Source organism: Strongylocentrotus purpuratus, unplaced genomic scaffold (genome assembly GCF_000002235.5).
Source record: "Strongylocentrotus purpuratus isolate Spur 01 unplaced genomic scaffold, Spur_5.0 spur5_scaffold_1, whole genome shotgun sequence".
Lineage (NCBI taxonomy): Eukaryota > Metazoa > Echinodermata > Echinoidea > Camarodonta > Strongylocentrotidae > Strongylocentrotus > Strongylocentrotus purpuratus.
The window spans coordinates 38707073-38724566 of NW_022145594.1; positions in this window are offsets into that span (position 1 = coordinate 38707073).

A 17494-nucleotide genomic window follows, 5' to 3' on the forward strand; every position below is an offset into this window, starting at 1 on the left:
CCAGTGGCGGATCCAGGGGGCCCCCATTCCTGGGGGAAAAACGTGTACAAATACCTACATGTTTACCTTTTTGGGGGAAGATGGGGCCCCTCCCCTGGCTCACAAGTGGGGGGGGGGGGGGGTGCGATTTTTCAAATTTTCGAGGGCAAAAAAACAAAAAAAACAGTGCTCACTACCCCCCCCCCCCCCCCCCCCCCACTGAGCAAATTATCGGTCGGCTATTTTGTCGCTAAATATTTCCTCACGAATTGGGCCCCTAGTACCAATTTTGAGCCGATGAAACGAATGTTGGTGAAACCAGTGGCGGATCCAGGGGGCCCCCATTCCTGGGGGAAAAACGTGTACAAATACCTACATGTTTACCTTTTTGGGGGAAGATGGGGCCCCTCCCCTGGCTCACAAGTGGGGGGGGGGGTGCGATTTTTCAAATTTTCGAGGGCAAAAAAAAAAAAAAAAACAGTGCTCACTACCCCCCCCCCCCCCCCCCCCCCCCCCCCCCCCCCCCCCCCCCCCCCCCACTGAGCAAATTATCGGTCGGCTATTTTGTCGCTAAATATTTCCTCACGAATTGGGCCCCCTCCCGTGCCGCCAGCTGGATCCGCCCCTGGTGAAACCTTTTGCATCTTATTGGTGGAATAATGGTGGAATCATTTGTGAGCGTTTTCATTGTTATCATGCAAGTATGGAAGTAGATCAGAGAAAAAATGTTCCCTAAAAAGCATGGCACTTCGAATGCCTACATATTCTAAACATGAGATGTAACAGCATTAAATGTTGGCCTCACTATGCCACATGTTTGTGTAGTTCCATATACCCCTTTCTGTGTAGAGTACTTCTTACTTTTACCAATACTGGGCCAAAGTTCTTATCATTGACATGATTCCAGAACCTTACAGTACACACCAATATTTATATGCTACATAATCAACTTTTCGGATCAATTCCTCATCATTTCTTTCACAATGCAATCGCATGACCAGAACTCATCTATATAAGTTAAATTGTGCTTCGTGTTTCAGTGCTTCATTGTTTTAGATGATGCAATTTATATAGGCTTCCACGGAACCTTGGTTCAATCCAAAGGACAACCTTTAGTTATTTTACAGTCTACTATCATCTGGTCTCATCACATCTAAGTTCTCTCTGCCCACCTGTTCGCTGTGCTATTTCACACGCCTAAGGAGTATGAGGTGTTTAAAGGGATAGTTGTATTCTGTTTTCAGACCGCAAATGCCTTCAAAGTGCATGGTTATTGCTCTTATTCTTATCTATGACATTTATAGTGCCCTTTTAGAACATGCATTTGCTATGAAAGTAATGTTAGACCCCAAAATGTGTGAAATTTAGCCAAAAAGATCATACCAATTCAGCTCCACCTTCCAAAAAATACGGCGACCGTTAATTTTGTATGTTATTAAAAATAACAATACACTGGCCGGCTGTTTGTGCGTTATATAACCAACACGAAAATGCCAACAAAAAAGCTTATTTTATGATTACTATCAAATAAATTGGAGGTAGACTTTCATAAAAAGATATAATCCAAAATAAACTTAATCTACTTTGTATCACTCAATGAGAAGGTTTATCTTAAACAAGGGATGTGAGTGAAGCCAACATTGTAATCTTCATAAAGAAGAGAATATCACAAATATTTTTTTTTAATAAGATTTTTTTTTCGTTCGAGTCGACATTTACATATTTTCTTTTCAACTGCCTAATTAAGTGAGCAATTTATTTTAGGAATGCGATAACCTACACATAAATGTTTTTGACCCACATTCATTGATTCAGCGAAAACCTTGTACAAGATAATTTGTACAATACTTTTTGAAAAGCCTGCTGCTCAGTCATCCGTGACAGCACACTTATGAATGTAGTATCAGGAGACATGTTATTATCGTGAATTATGATTGAAGGCCTATTTTTTATGACTTTTTAACTAGAAGCCATCGAAATTGACTACTATTTTATTATACGCACTGTAAATAAATATCCATCTAAGTGCTGAAAAACACTTTTAATTTTAGAGTACGAAATTACAAGTTGTATGAAATGTAAATATATATTATGATGGGTAGTGAGCACTAAAATAAAATTACATTTTGCTCCCCCGAAATTTGAAAATCGCGCCGCCCAATATTTCGCTCAGTGGGGGGAGGAGGTAAAGCATTAAAAAAAAACATCATTTTGCCTCCGACATTTAGAAAAGGGGGAGGGTAAACCCCTAGATCCGCCCCTGATAATAACTAAGTTATGGCTTTATTTAATAGTACACGTTTCTTTCACTTCCAATGGCATTGCTATTCCTTTCTAAAGGAAGACATTCACATTGGACCCGGGTATTAAGCATTTCATGTTTTATCATGAAAATACATTGCTTTCATTGGTCACACCACATGGCTCATTCATTATTGTGTTCTTCCTGGTAGCTTAAAGAGGACCAATCCCCAGAGAAATAATGTATCATGTATGCTCCATGTCGCTCTACTGTTACCAGAGCACGGGTTTTAATGGAATGCAAATACAATGAGACGAGAAAACCATAATAAAATCAAAGGAAGAGATAAGATGGAACAACCCAGAAATTTCCAGTTATTCATCATGAATGTCTTAAGTCTTGTTCAAATAGGCGCATTGAAAATCGTAATAATTAACAAAACAAAGAAAATGCAATAGATTTTCAATAATTTATTGCATTTTACCCCGGTCCCCAACACAAAAATTCCACAGGACGACCATGCATTACGGCTCAAGGCATGGGCACACATATGATTTGTTTATGTTGGGGACCGGGGTAAAATGCAATAAATTATTCAGTGAAAATCTATTGCATTTTCTTTGTTTTTTTTTATTTATGGAAGCTGCCCCCTACCCTAGCCCCCGTTGCGTATAGTCATGGTCCAGTGACAAAGCAATGGCCTCGTAACTGTGAGGCCCCAGGATCAAAACCGTGTCGATGTGCTATATTAGTGCCCTTTTGTGGGATTAATCCTCATTACTGTCTTTTATGACTTAAGGGCGTAGGTCCCCTAGTTGAAAAGCATAGTAGCATACACACGCAAAACACACATTGGCAAATTATTATTCAATAAAATCAGAAAATGTATACTATTATCTAGATCTATTAGGAATGAATTATTTTTAAATAATTCCTTGAATTGGGGTAAAACAAAAATATTCCAACTATAGGAGCGACAGTGTATCTTACTGTTATAAGATACAAAAATGAGAAGCGCTTTATATACAGCTTTGTTGTAAAAGGAATAAAAACGCTGTTTACCGCTTAATATCTGGACGAGGCTTTAATTACATTGGGATTCATCTGTCATCAATATGATTTTGTCAAATACATATGGGAACCATTGTTTTCTTGATACAGGCGTTTCTGGCGATATACCAGATGATGTTGTGTACACTGATTTACACAAAACCGTATACGAGGGAGACAGCGTTGTACTGACATGTCGATTTCGTGGGACACCTTTAGCTGTCTACTGGAAGAAAGGAGAGGACCCAAGAACAGCACCAAACCTTGTTTCATGGATCCCAACTGATAACGTGACAGGATTATGTGAAGGTGAAAGGCCATGTCAGATCATGGAGATGAATGCAGATCGTTCTTTGGTCATCAAGGAAGTCAGCATAGCAGAACAAGGTCGATACATCTGTAGAGTATCAAGCTACAGGGGGATACTGATACACAACTTTACGGACATCAGCGTATTTTGTGAGTAATGCATTAGCCCGCCGCACATTTAACGCCTCTCCAGCGATCCGACTTTCGTAAAAAGGGTTGTTTTATTAGACATTGAGATCTAAACAACTACTTTTCTCTTTAATTACGTTCTAAATAACGATAAGAACAACAACACAAATTCATGTGCAGTTAACTCTTTAAGTCAGAATAAAAGGCAAATCGGCTTTAAATTACAATCACATTACTGGTCAGACGGCACTGCGATTCTGAGCCGATTTAGCTTTACCTCTTCCAAGAGAACATAACATCTCTTGAAATTCATATTTATCTAATACATTGTATATTGAAATCTGTAATAATAACGATTTTTTTAAATTGTTTAATGTTCACTTTAAGTGCTTTTTATTGCACATTCTTCCAAAATCGGATCATAATCAAATTGTGCTGAGAGTTAGACCTACTTTTTAAGAATGTCATTTTTAAAAGCCATAAATATAGTTGTCAGTCAGGCTCGATTAACGACAATAGGCAGATCCAGTGGACCAAAATAGGCCGCCCCTTTCATTCAATCCTAATTTAATGTATATTCATATGCGTAATCGCAACGCTCCCTAATTTGATCATTTTAAACTTTACTACTCTATAGAAGCTCTGTTTAATCTGATATGTTTTAATCGTTTCTAGAATCATTAGAAAGAGAGAAGAAGTAATACAGGGAGTGTAGATACCCAGTATGCCCTTTTATATTGTATCAATGTCCTAGCGTGCGAAGTGTAATAAATCATGTTAACAACTGCTGCAGATATTTATTTAGGAAAATTACCTGTTTATATTACCTCTGTCTCAGGAAAAGATTAATGATTGGCAACGTTGTTTCTGGTTATACTTTAGCTCCTCCTATGGAACCCTTTCCTGTCATCAATGAATGTCAAATGATCTCTCAAAAGAACACTAATACCGCCTGTACTACTTCAACGAGCCATTCAGTGGAGATAAGCTGCACTGCTTCAGGTTACTATCCAGAGATAGATCTTTACTTTCTACATGGATCTACAAGTCTTCACACGAAGGACACGATAGAAGTTACAAATCTTGACGGGACGAAAAACAAAACCATATACGCCAACGCTACAGTCAGTGATATCAGCTATGTTTGTTTTGCGTCTAATATTCCTGGATTGCAAGAACAGAGAACAGCAACTGTTTTAGTAAACCAAGCAGAAACCCCTTCCCCAATGCCTACTGGACCAATAATTCCGATTAACAAGACAGATGAAAGTGCTTTTAAAGTCGGTAAGAACCTGTGTATTCTTCGATTTTATTATTTCAACAATTTCAAATAATAACAGAAAAACGAACGAGAAATTGTTATCAAATGATTCAACACTGTTTAAAAGGGTCGAGAGGGATAAAGGAAAATGCAGAAAGCAGTTATCAAACTCAATTTTTTTTTTTTTACGAGAATCAAAAGTTTTCACCAAAATTGAAATGTATATCAAGAGATTTATTTCAACTTTACATGGCTGTTCACTAATTCAGCTATTAATACTGATTTTTATATTGGAGTAAAAACTACAGCAGATGATATTTTTAAGGCACAGATTATTGGAAAACGAAGTCCAAGTGTCACTTAAGGGGGGGGGAAACATTTGGAAAGGTATGTAAGGGGTCAAAATGATGATTCTTACATTTATGCAGAATTCGTTTCTAAAATAAATTGCTGTAAAGCTGAAAACTCTTGCTTAATTTGAAAAGGAAACCATATTTTATAAATAGTAAGGATAAACGTTTATTATTACTTTTGTTGTAATTCATGACCATAAAACGTTGCCTTGAAATTTAAAATATTATTTTCAAAGCTCCTTCACATATTTCTCGGTAAAATGTGTCAGTTTTGAAGCATATGTGTACCATCTAGATTCATTTTTGTAAAAAAAAGTAAATCACGCGTGCTTTTCTCTAATCTATGTTTTTGTATATTTGCAGTGTTTGTCGTCGTCCCCTTGGGTGTCTTCTTCGCAATAATCCTCATCATACGTAAGTTATTATTTTGTTAAGAAGACGCATTTCGCATAATGAATGCTTTGGTTTTGTTTGCTTTTATTAGACCCAAAACATTTAAATATTTACAAGGGCTTTCTAGAAAAAGGATATACTGAAATTGAAATGTAGATCGAGGGATCACCCGACTAAGATACCCCGACAAGGTACACTGTCGCTCATATAGTTGGAATATTTTTGTTTTACCCCAATTTATGGAATTATTTTTAAAATAATTTATAAATAATCTATATCTAGATAATAGTATACATTCTCAGATTGAATTGAATAATAACTTGACAATGTGTGTTTTTCGTGACTGCTGAAGCATGTATATGCTACTATGCTTATTAACTAGGGGACCTACGCCCTTAAGTCATAAATGACAGTAATGAGGATTAAAGCCCCACAAAAGGGCACTAATATAGCACATCGACACGGTTTTGATCCTGGGGCCTCACAGTTACGAGGCAATTGCTTTGTCACTGAACCATGACTGTACGCAGCGGGGGCTTGAGTAGGGGGCAGTTTCCAAAAAAAATCTTCATTACTGTCATTAATGACATAAGGGCGTAGGTCCCCTAGTTGATAAGCATAGTAGCATACACATGCTTAATATCAGTCACGCAAAACACACATTTGCCATTTATTATTCAATAAAATCTGAGAATGTATACTATTATTTAGATCTATTATTTTTAAATTATTTTTAAAATAATTCCATGAATTGGGGTGACACAAAAATATTCAAACTATATGAGCGACAGTGTAGATTTGTTCCCCCCCCCCCCCCGAGGTCCCAAAGTAACTACCTTATCAATTGATTAATTAATTATTAATAATGATGACAATATAAACAAAAAACATGAAACAGAGTGCGTACATATCAATGATTAGCTTCATAACAACGACAATTTATTCACTGGAGCTGCACAACTTACCCTTCCAACTGTAATTGCACTTTTATTGAAGGGTCTATTTTCATCAAATAAAATAACTCATAGTACAGATTACAGTTAACATTTGAGGCTAAATAAATATTTGATAATTTCATGCTAGTCATTTTTGCTTCTTTCTTAAACAATCAAAAATTATCTAATCTTGATGACGTAAGTAAAGAAAATGGCGCAGCAGTTGATGAATGGGGGATGGTGGTGGTGGTGTTATGATTACTTAAGTCTTAAATCTTTGATCTGGAGCATGAAGGATTTTGACCCCTTACATTCTTAGCTTTAATCCGGCTGTCCTTATGCTTTATATGCCACTTGATAGTACTTAAAAGTACTTTAAAATGTTTCATTGATTTATAATATGTATAAATATATTCAGTTTGGGTGCGTCGTATTCATGAAAATATAAATAACATCAACAAAATATTTATTTATCTCAAAGTAGCTGCTGTCTTCATTTGGAGAAGACGAAAGGGAATTTATAAGCGGTTGAAGTCAGATCAGAGATACAATGAAGGTAAATGTGTTCGCAATTCTCTCTTTCAATATCGCAGCGCATCATTTTAGTAGTCATGGAGTCATGGCGTATTTTTGCGATTAAAGGAGGCTTGGGCGCTGCTCTGTGGCGACCGTCACTGGTTATTTTGTTTGTCTCATATTTGTGTAAATTTGTCAATTTTGTGGATCATCTTCTTGTAATTTGTGGCTGTCTGAAAGCACAATGGCGTTTGCACATTCAAGGATAATCATAGTTGTTTTCATTGCGGTTCTGGTGATATCTGTGGAAATACGACCAGGACAAGCAATCGAGACCCGACCACACCCTACCAGTCTTGTGTACTCACGGGATGAGCTGCTAAAGTTACGGGACACTTCAGCGGAAACTCGACCGACCGGCTTTGACGACTTCCCGAAGGAATGTAAACCACGGAAGAGAGGTAGGAAAGGGGGTGTCAGGTCACGTATCAGAAGAAAGGGCAACAAACCACCACTTCCTACAATCATCCTTGGTAATGTTCGCTCCTTACCGAATAAAATGACTGAACTCGAAACCTTATCTAAATACATGCACGAATACAGAAAGGCTTGTTTGATGTGTTTTACCGAAACCTGGCTTAATGAAAATGTACCAGACAGTGCTGTTGAATTGCCTAACTTGTCGTTAATAAGAAGTGATAGAACGACTGCATCGGGAAAATCACGAGGTGGGGGACTGTGTATGTATGTCAATAAGAGATGGTGCACAAACTGGTCAATTAAACATTCAGTGTGCCAGCCAGATATTGAATTACTAGCTGTCAGTCTTCGGCCATTTTACCTTCCCAGAGAATTTCCGCAAATTTTTGTAATCACTACATACATACATCCAAGAGCAGACGTGGCCGTTGCTAGTGACGCTATTGCTGAGAAAGTAAACAATCTTCAGGCATTGTCACCAGACGCGCCAATCTTTATCGCAGGTGACTTCAATCAATGTCGACTAGATAACGTTATGCCTAATTTCGAACAATATATTAACATTCCTTCCAGAAACGACGCTTTTCTTGATCTTTGTTATGGAAACATCCCTCATGCATACACAAGTAAAGCATGTCATCAACTCGGGAATTCCGATCATCTGAATTTTCATCTTGTACCTACCTACAGACAGAAACTAAAGAAAGCGTCCCCAGTTTCTAGGCAACGATACGACTGGTCGGATGACGCATCAGAACGACTGCGAGCTTGTTTAGATTGCACTGACTGGGATGTCCTATTCAATTCCACGGACACGCTTGATGAGGCAACGGAGGTGATCAGCGCATACATCAACTTTTGTGTGGACTTGAACATTCCGCGTAAAACGTCGAAGGTTTTTCAGAATAATAAACCATGGGTTTCAAAAGAACTGAGGGACTTGTTGAAAGCAAAATACCGGGCACTTGTTGCCGGTGATAATTCAGAAGTAAGAAATCTACAGAAACAAATTAAACGACAGGTTATAGCATCAAAACAGTTGTATAAAGAGAAGATTGAAAGAGGCTTTCAGGAAAACAATCCTAAAGCTGCATGGAAGACCTTACAAGATGTTACAGGTTATAAAAGGAAGTCATCTGTTAATGAGTCTGTAGTGAATCAAACATTTGTTGATAGCCTAAATGATTTTTATTGTCGATTTGACCATAGTGATTTTGCAACGAAGAATGTTGAAACCATGCAAAACCTTAGAGAGAGCCTCACCCGGGATTTTGAAGTAATTACGGTATCTGAACACGAAGTTAGAATGGTGCTAGGTGATGTTAATGTGAATAAAACCCCGGGCCCTGATCGTATTTGCAATAAGGTATTAAAAACGTGCAAGGATCAATTGGCCAGTGTTTTTCAAAAGCTTTTCCAGCTTTCTATCGATCGAGGAACAATTCCTAAATTGTGGAAAATGTCAACTGTTGTACCACTTCCTAAAGTGAAAAACCCATTAGAAATGAATGACTATCGTCCTATAGCTCTAACATGTAGTATTATGAAATGTCTTGAGAAAATTGTACTGAAACGTTTGCTGAATCAAGTCTCCCCCTTCTTAGATCCCATGCAATTTGCTTACAGGAAAAATAGGGGCGTAGAAGATGCAGTTTTGATACTCTTGCACAAACTGTATTCCCACTTAGACACAATGAAAACGTACACGAGATCAGTTTTCATAGATTTCTCTAGCGCATTTAATACCTTGATACCACACCTGCTTACTAGGAAGTTGAGTAATTTAAATGTACACCCACAACTTATAATGACAATACAAGACTTTCTGTTGTGTAGATGTCAGCAGGTGAAAATAGGAAAGCTAATCTCATGTGTTCGTTCTATCAGTACTGGTGTACCTCAGGGATGCGTACTATCCCCGGTGCTCTTTTCCATTTACACCAATGATTTCGTGAGCACTGACGACAATTGTTCTATGATTAAATATGCCGATGATACGGTGATTACAGGGTATATTTCAGATGATAATACTGAACGTTATTTTTCATTGATCCAACAGTTTGTTGAATGGTGTGACAGGCACCACTTACAACTAAATGTAGCAAAAACGAAGGAGATCGTAATAGATTTTCGTAAGAGAACTGTAGTGGATCATGCACCCCTTTGTATTCACGATTCCGTAGTCGAGCAGGTTAGCGAGTACAAATATCTTGGCACTACTATATCATGTAAATTGGATTGGTCAAAAAATGTCAACATTATCCAGAAGAAAGCAAATCAAAGGCTTTATTTCCTTAGACAACTTAAGAAACTCCACATAGATAATACACTTCTTGTTCTGTTCTATAAATCAATCATTCAGTCTATCTTGACATTCAATCTCATTTGTTACTTTCGTAATGGAACACGTGCTAGCAAAAGGAAAACAGAAAGAATAAGGAAAATTGCTCAGCGCATCACCGGTTTGGAATTGCCCAGTTTAGAAAGTATATATGTTGATCGTACATTGCTGAAGATTACTCGTATTATGAAAGACCCGTCACATCCTTTGTTCCATAATTATAATTTCAACCGTTCAGGAACTCGCCTCTGCGTTCCCCGCACTAGGCGGGAACGCTTCAGACGCTCATTTGTACCAGATTCAACTCACATGTTCAACAGTATGGTAAAACGAGGGCAATCAATGTAGACACTGTACCCTTTTTATTTTATTGCTTTCCTCCATTCCTATACAAGTAGTCAGATCTTATTTTTAGATGAAACGCCATTGATGTTATGTTGTTATTATGTTTTATAATCTGTTTAATTTTGTACATTTCCTTGTAACACACAATTGTACCAGTGAACAATGAATTTCCATATTATGGACAATAAATCAATTCAATTCAATTCAATGTAATGTCATAATAATAATGATGATAATAATAATAACAAGAATAATAATATATATGTTTCATCTTTATTCAGCGTAATAAACAAAGAAGTATAAACATTTGAACCCAGGTCCGTGACACAATGTAGTATACAATACACAACTGTGTCACTGGCAGGGTATACAAGACAAGTACAACATGTACTACATAGGAAACATATAAAGCATATATAGAAAGTGGTTAACAACATAATGGAAAGAGAAGTACGAAGTTGAGATTCCTCAACGGTAATAGGCAATCCGATTCTATCTTTGGCGATCTTAAATACCAGTATAAATAGTAAAAATGTAACCATGAATAAGTGCATTATGCTTGATTTTGCGACAATGCACTAGTTTCTCTGGCATGTATTTTATTACCATGATTTTGATAATAATACTAGTTTGTTTTTCTATATACTCGGATAAATATTATTTACACCGAACGTAAAATGATATACATGGAGTACTTAAATATTAAATGGTTTCTTAAATATAAACATCTTTTGATTTGTTCATAGTAAAATTGCATGGTATATAAGTTCATAACAGGTATTGCATCGTTGTAAACATCATTCGAGCATTGTCGTATTATAGTTATACATATTTTGAAGAAAAATGATGAAATGAAAGTACCTCTTCTTCGTACATGCACTGTTATTCCTCCTTGTATGATTAATTGTATACAAAATGCAATGACCCTTTAAATAGGATGGGTTCTTCAACCTGTTCAGGGGAGGGGGTGACTATTTAAGCACCTGGGAGTCAGAGACTTATATTATTTACACTGAACGAAGAATGATATACATGGAGTATTTACATATTAAATGGTTTCTTAAATATAAACATTTTTAGATTTGTTCATAGTAAAATTGCATGATATATAAGTTCATAACAGGTATTGCATCGTTGTAAACATCATTCTAGCATTCTCGTATTATAGTTCTACATATTTTGAAGAAAAGTAAATAAATAAAAGTACATCTTCCTCGTACATGCACTGTTATTCCTCCGTGTAAGATTAATTGTATACAAAATGCAATGACCCTCTAAATAGGACGGGTTCTTCAACATGTTCAGGGGAGGGGGGGGGTGACTATTTAAGCACCTGGGAGTCAGGGACGGACATGTACCCCGTGTCAGTCCACTGTGGTTCATTTCTGAGCTTGTAGATTCCGTAAGATGTAACTAAGGCTAGTCGGCTAAGCGTCTGACAGACATGCTTAATTTGTTTTGATACCATTATCAGTTTTAACATTCCTTTTAATGCTGCTCTATTTTCTTCAGAAATGTATCCCCTTGATCCGATTTCTACGCACCATAGTGTACAATTATAACCTGAGCGTTTCAGGTTATTAACCAGGGGTGTGTACTTAGTAACCTTGTACCTATGGCTATTCGTCATGTTATTCTCAAATGGAACTGTCAATTCAAAGATGAATATTTCTTTTTCATGTGGGCGAAAAAGGACCATGTCAGGGCGGTCTGATGTTGGTAGTATGTTTACGGGAATAGTACTTCTGTTACTTGTCATGCTACCTGGTAAATCGACGTTTACACGTATGCTCTCGTTTGATACCAGTTCAGATGATTGCACTACTTGCCATATGTAGCTCAAAATACTATCATGCCGCCATGTATACCGGCCTTGAGTTAACATCGTTTGACAATGGTTTAATACATGATGTAGGGTTTGCGTATTATTGCAAAGATCACATTTGCCTGTTAGGCGCTTTCCCCATCTTTGTAGATTTCGGAATGTAGGGAGTGCATCGATGGAAGCCCTAACGGCAAAACTTAACACTCTTCTGGGAAGATTATATATTATGCTTTTCCATGATATATCAGCATTTTGTTCGTTTAACAGGTTTAGGTATTGCCCTTGAACCACCAGCGTTTGAGTTTTACTGACCCACTTCTTATCCCTTTATTCCCTGACGTCGGATTTCACTGCCTTTCTCAACATTTTCCAATTGTTATCTGACATTGAACTAACGACCTTTTCTACAACGACGGCCGCTTCTACATTTCCATAGGATTTGTTACTATAACTTAACTCACGATCAAGTTTTTGTTCAACAGCAGCCTGGACCCTTGTGTCAGCTCTTGTAAGACCATGAGCTATGCTCATGCAGTGGCATTCAAAATATACCTGTGACAATTGGGGAATATCTAATCCACTTGGACTGTGGATTATTGCAGGCGTGGCTCCGCGTGGGGGAAATTCTAACCACTTTTTCACGTACCTGCTACTGAGAGCATCTAGTTTAAACAATTGAGTTTTGGTGAGGTCGTGTACCGTCAAGAGAAATTTAATAGATGACAAAATGTATTTATCATATATCTTGAGCTTAAGTTCTGGTCTCACAAGAGTTGACTGTACATTTTCAAGCATTATTCGAACCTTGTCATGGATAAGGTCATACGCCCCCTGAGATGTACCTTTAAAGGTAATATATGAACCTAGAAATTTTTCTGGCGAGTCTTTAACATTGACAAGAACATTTCCATTGATTGTAAAATTCACATCCTTTGGTTTTCCACCCGAGATAGACATCGATTTACATTTGCTAATTTTAAGCTGAAAATTCATGCTCTCTGTAATTTGAGCAATTTCATTCAGGAGCTTTTGATGCTTTATTTTATCCGTGGTTACCAGAATGAAATCGTCTGCATAGGGGAGTGTAATGTATTTGTGACCATTAAGCATATACCCATGCGTATTCTCGTACTGCTTTAATCGTTCTATAATTGGGTTAAACACCAAAATGAATAATATCGGGGGAAAAGGATCACCTTGGAAAGTTCCTCTTGCAAAACGAAACTTATCCGATCTCCAATCCGGTCCTTGAACATAGCCTGAGAGACGGCTATATAGATTGGTCACGTAGTTGACTATAGGGGGCGGGATTCCGTTTCTCTCGAGGGTATGTAACATCATTTCGTGATTGACTGAACCGAATGCATCCGCTAAGTCAAAAAATGTTATATGCGCAGTCCGCTTGACATGGCGAGCATGCGCAATAATCTCCCGAAGACATAAAGTATGATCTACGCATCCGCTTATTCCAGGCAGGAATGCTTTCTGTGTTTCATTGTCAATAAGTTTATTTGCGATAAGATATTCAATAGTTCTATCAGCCAAAATTTGATGAAATAGCTTTGATACACATGATGTCAAGCTAATCATCCTAAAATTTGAAGGGTCGGTGGTATCCCCACCTTTATGAATCAATGATATTCTACAATGAGACCATGTTTCTGGTGGATCTCCGAAGTGGAGTTGCTTTGAGAACAGTGTTGCCAAGAAGTGGTGGGTTGATGGAAGCCTTCGAAGCAGTCCATACAGGATACCGTCATCACCAGGGGCTGACTGTGGTTTCTTCTTCTTTAATAGCGATCTCAAATGTTTCGGCAATACAGGGCTGAGGTCAAACGGGGTAGGTCTGTCGGTCGGAATGAATGGGAACCAATTAAGCTTTGTAACATCCAGTGGCGTGCTGCTAGAATATTTCTGGGGATAATACTGATTGGCATACTCTGCCGAAAAAGAGGGATGTGCAGGATCTGTTGACAAATTCCCCTCTGCGGATTTCTTTGCAAAAGACCAAAAGTTGTCTTTGATCTGCTTCTCTTGGAAACTCGCCGATTTTCCTTCTCGTTTCTTTACTTCTAGTCGCTTTAGATGGCTAACTGCTTTAATTGCATCATTAAACGCCTTTCTGTCCTCTGCTGTTGCATTTCTCGAGAATGCTTTCTTTCGGAGGGCATTCTTCTTTTTTCGTGCTGCCGCTAGAGTCTTTGGTTCGTGAGATATATATTTATCAGATTGCTTATTTGAAATTTCTGGCACTGAATTGAGAAATTCTGTTAACACTTCCGAAAAAGTATCTCCCGCCTGTTTTGGGTTTATGAGTCCATTACAAAGATCAAAGTGTGCCGGTGCTAGTAGTGACGATAAATCTTGATTGAGTTCACGCCATTGGTTTTCATGGATTGTAGGGATTGTAAATTGGCGGCCATTGGTTCCGGTGACATTACATAGCATATATATGCCTAGTAAAGTCATGTAGTACAACATACTGAATGTCATCGCTCCACTGATTGTAAAGAATATATATCCGGCAAGTGACAATGGAGTTTAACGACGAATTGTATAGTTGGCGTGTGTCTACGGCGCAACGTACAATGTTAGGTCTATAGCCTATAGGCCCTATATATAACGTATATGTTTCGTACTCACTCTGTATTATATGAAGTTGAAAATGTCGGAGTTCTTGCCTATTCACGATGGAAATCTCATCACAAACGCATAGAAGTGACAAATATTGCACACTGACATGACTTAAAGTGACAAAAGTGGTAGAAGAAAACCAAGAAGATGGCAAATATCGCAAATTTTGCAAGAGGGTTAAATCCCCTACCATCTCCTCTGAAAGCGCCCTCTACCTCTATAATTATTATATACATTTAGCGTTTATACATTTATACACTTAGCTAAATACTTATTTTCTTATTAAGGTTTTTACATGTTATTAAGGTTTTTACATGTTTATAATACCCTAGTCATTGGATTTAATAGCCAATCCGGACATGATAGTGCACACGCCCCGCTCCCTGGGAATTTTTCCGGCCAGGTACCATTTTACCCAAAAAAGATTACAAATAATTGGTCACCTTTTCCAGAACTCAGTATTCTCATTAAACGCTTTGTACTAATTGACGCAATATTAATCTAATATCTTAATGAACTTTCAACTTTGTTTACGTAGTGTCCAATGCCCAATTCCCTACTCTGGATCTTATACCGAACTTTTATGTTGCTGATATGCTACTTTATGCATCCATAATTTAATTTCAGGACCTGTTTCATATTTGGAGCTTTGGGAAGTTGTCGAAATGTGTGACATTGCTGAAGCGGACGATATCGTGAGCAAGTTGGTGGGGAATCCCGAAAGAGAATCAGAATATGAATTCCTACGCTCAAAGGCAGACCTGTACAGCGAATTGTGTGAATGGAAGGATAAATGCACTGGAGATGTCAGGACGCGGCTTTATGCAGCCATGGAGGATCCAAAGAAAATTAAAGGTGTATATTTTTGTTATGATATTATCGCAGGCAACCAAATAGAGTATCGAAATATTCGTTGGACGTCCAGGATACTGGTTCTTAACTAAAGAGCCTGCACATGAGGTTCGTGGCTTAATTATTTAAGCAATGGACTTCAGCAGGGCAAATTTAGTGCCTGCATGGGGCCTTTGTGATCGCAACACCATTGCTTTATATATAGCACAAATTGTTTATAACCAGCAACATTGACAGTTTTGCCAGTATGACGTCACACTTCTGTACTCTATTTATATATAAACTTTTCTGATGCCCTTATTATACGCTGGGCTTAAGTTCGTGATCAAATCAGGTTGACCATAAAGGCAGTTGGTTTGAGGTCTAAGTTTCTCTGTGCTAAACGTGATATTAATATAGCCAGGGTAAGGTTAACTGAATTAGACAAATATGGTGATTCCTGTTGATTCCCCTTTTTTATGTTATCGAATAGGCCTGTTTATTGTGGGGAAAAAGGAAAATTGAAATCTCATTTGAACAGAACAATACAACTTGTCAGAATACACGAGCAGAATTAGGCCTAACCTTTTCCGATCATTGTTGGGTTTTTTTGTTAGATTTCCGCGCACCTACAAGCAAGATGGTCTCTCTTGACGATTTGGAACACATATGCTGGCACGTCCAGAGTTGCAGGGAGACAGTCAAGCCCGTATTACGAGCATTATATTCTCGCAATGAGAACATTACCAAGTTCCCAGGAGACGCCCAAATTTTGGGAAACTCAAGAAGCGATGTTATTAAGAACGACTTACAATTGATGAAGACGTGGAAAGAGAAATCAACGTCAGCTAACCCGGAGGAAGAAGCCGAAACTGTGAAAACAAGGCAAGAATTATAATTGTAGATGAGTATAGCGCTTATATTTGTTTATAATACAACTCAAGGCACGCACAAATCAATAAATTATATGAACGATTGTAAAAACAGAAAAAATGACAATGGAAATGCACTAATCGCATTCTATAAAATCAAGAAACAGCAATCAGATAGATGTAACATGAGATACATATGCACTGTCACTGATACTTTTTCGCAACTATGTTTAACCAACCAGGCAACCAACGTCCCGAGGGAAACTGCAAACAAGTCAAGATACAGGTGATAGCAATGAACGGACACCGATGTATTTTGCAGGATCAGAAGCTGTAGACCTGGGAGCAGAAACGCTGCCACCAAACCAAATGGTTCGAGTTTGCCTGGCATTAGAAGAAGCAGGGAGACGGGCAAATGAAAGTGATAAGCTTGTATATCACCAACTGGCCAAGACATTCTTCCAGAGTACGTATTTTTTTCATTTGCCGCTCAGGTGTTAAATGGATACCGGTAGCAAGAAGTTCCTTTGGATACTGTGAGCACCGACAACGGTAGCTTAGCACAGCAGGGTAATATTGGAGCGCATTGAGCACCTTACATGGTGGAATGTGCGCTATAAAAATATACAATATTATTTTTCATTTATAATTAATTTCTTCCTTTAAGCATAATCAATTCTACAGTGAATTTAATATTATAATACACATAATTGAAGTTTAATCACAATGAAAAAGAAGTGTAATTTTGAAAATTGCAGTCATTATTACATAATCTATAATTCTAATTGTAACATTTAAATGTACAATGTTTACGATCCGTCATTTGAAGACATTAGGGAAAAGGAAACAATGTAGAAAATGTTACTTACTTGCTCTTTCCAATGGCAGCTTACAGGTAATACGAGGAATTATCTAATTACAAACGAAATATACGGAGTAGCAGTATACATGAGAGGCTGCATTCCTTCAATATATTTGCTGAAAATAGGCTTTTTGGTT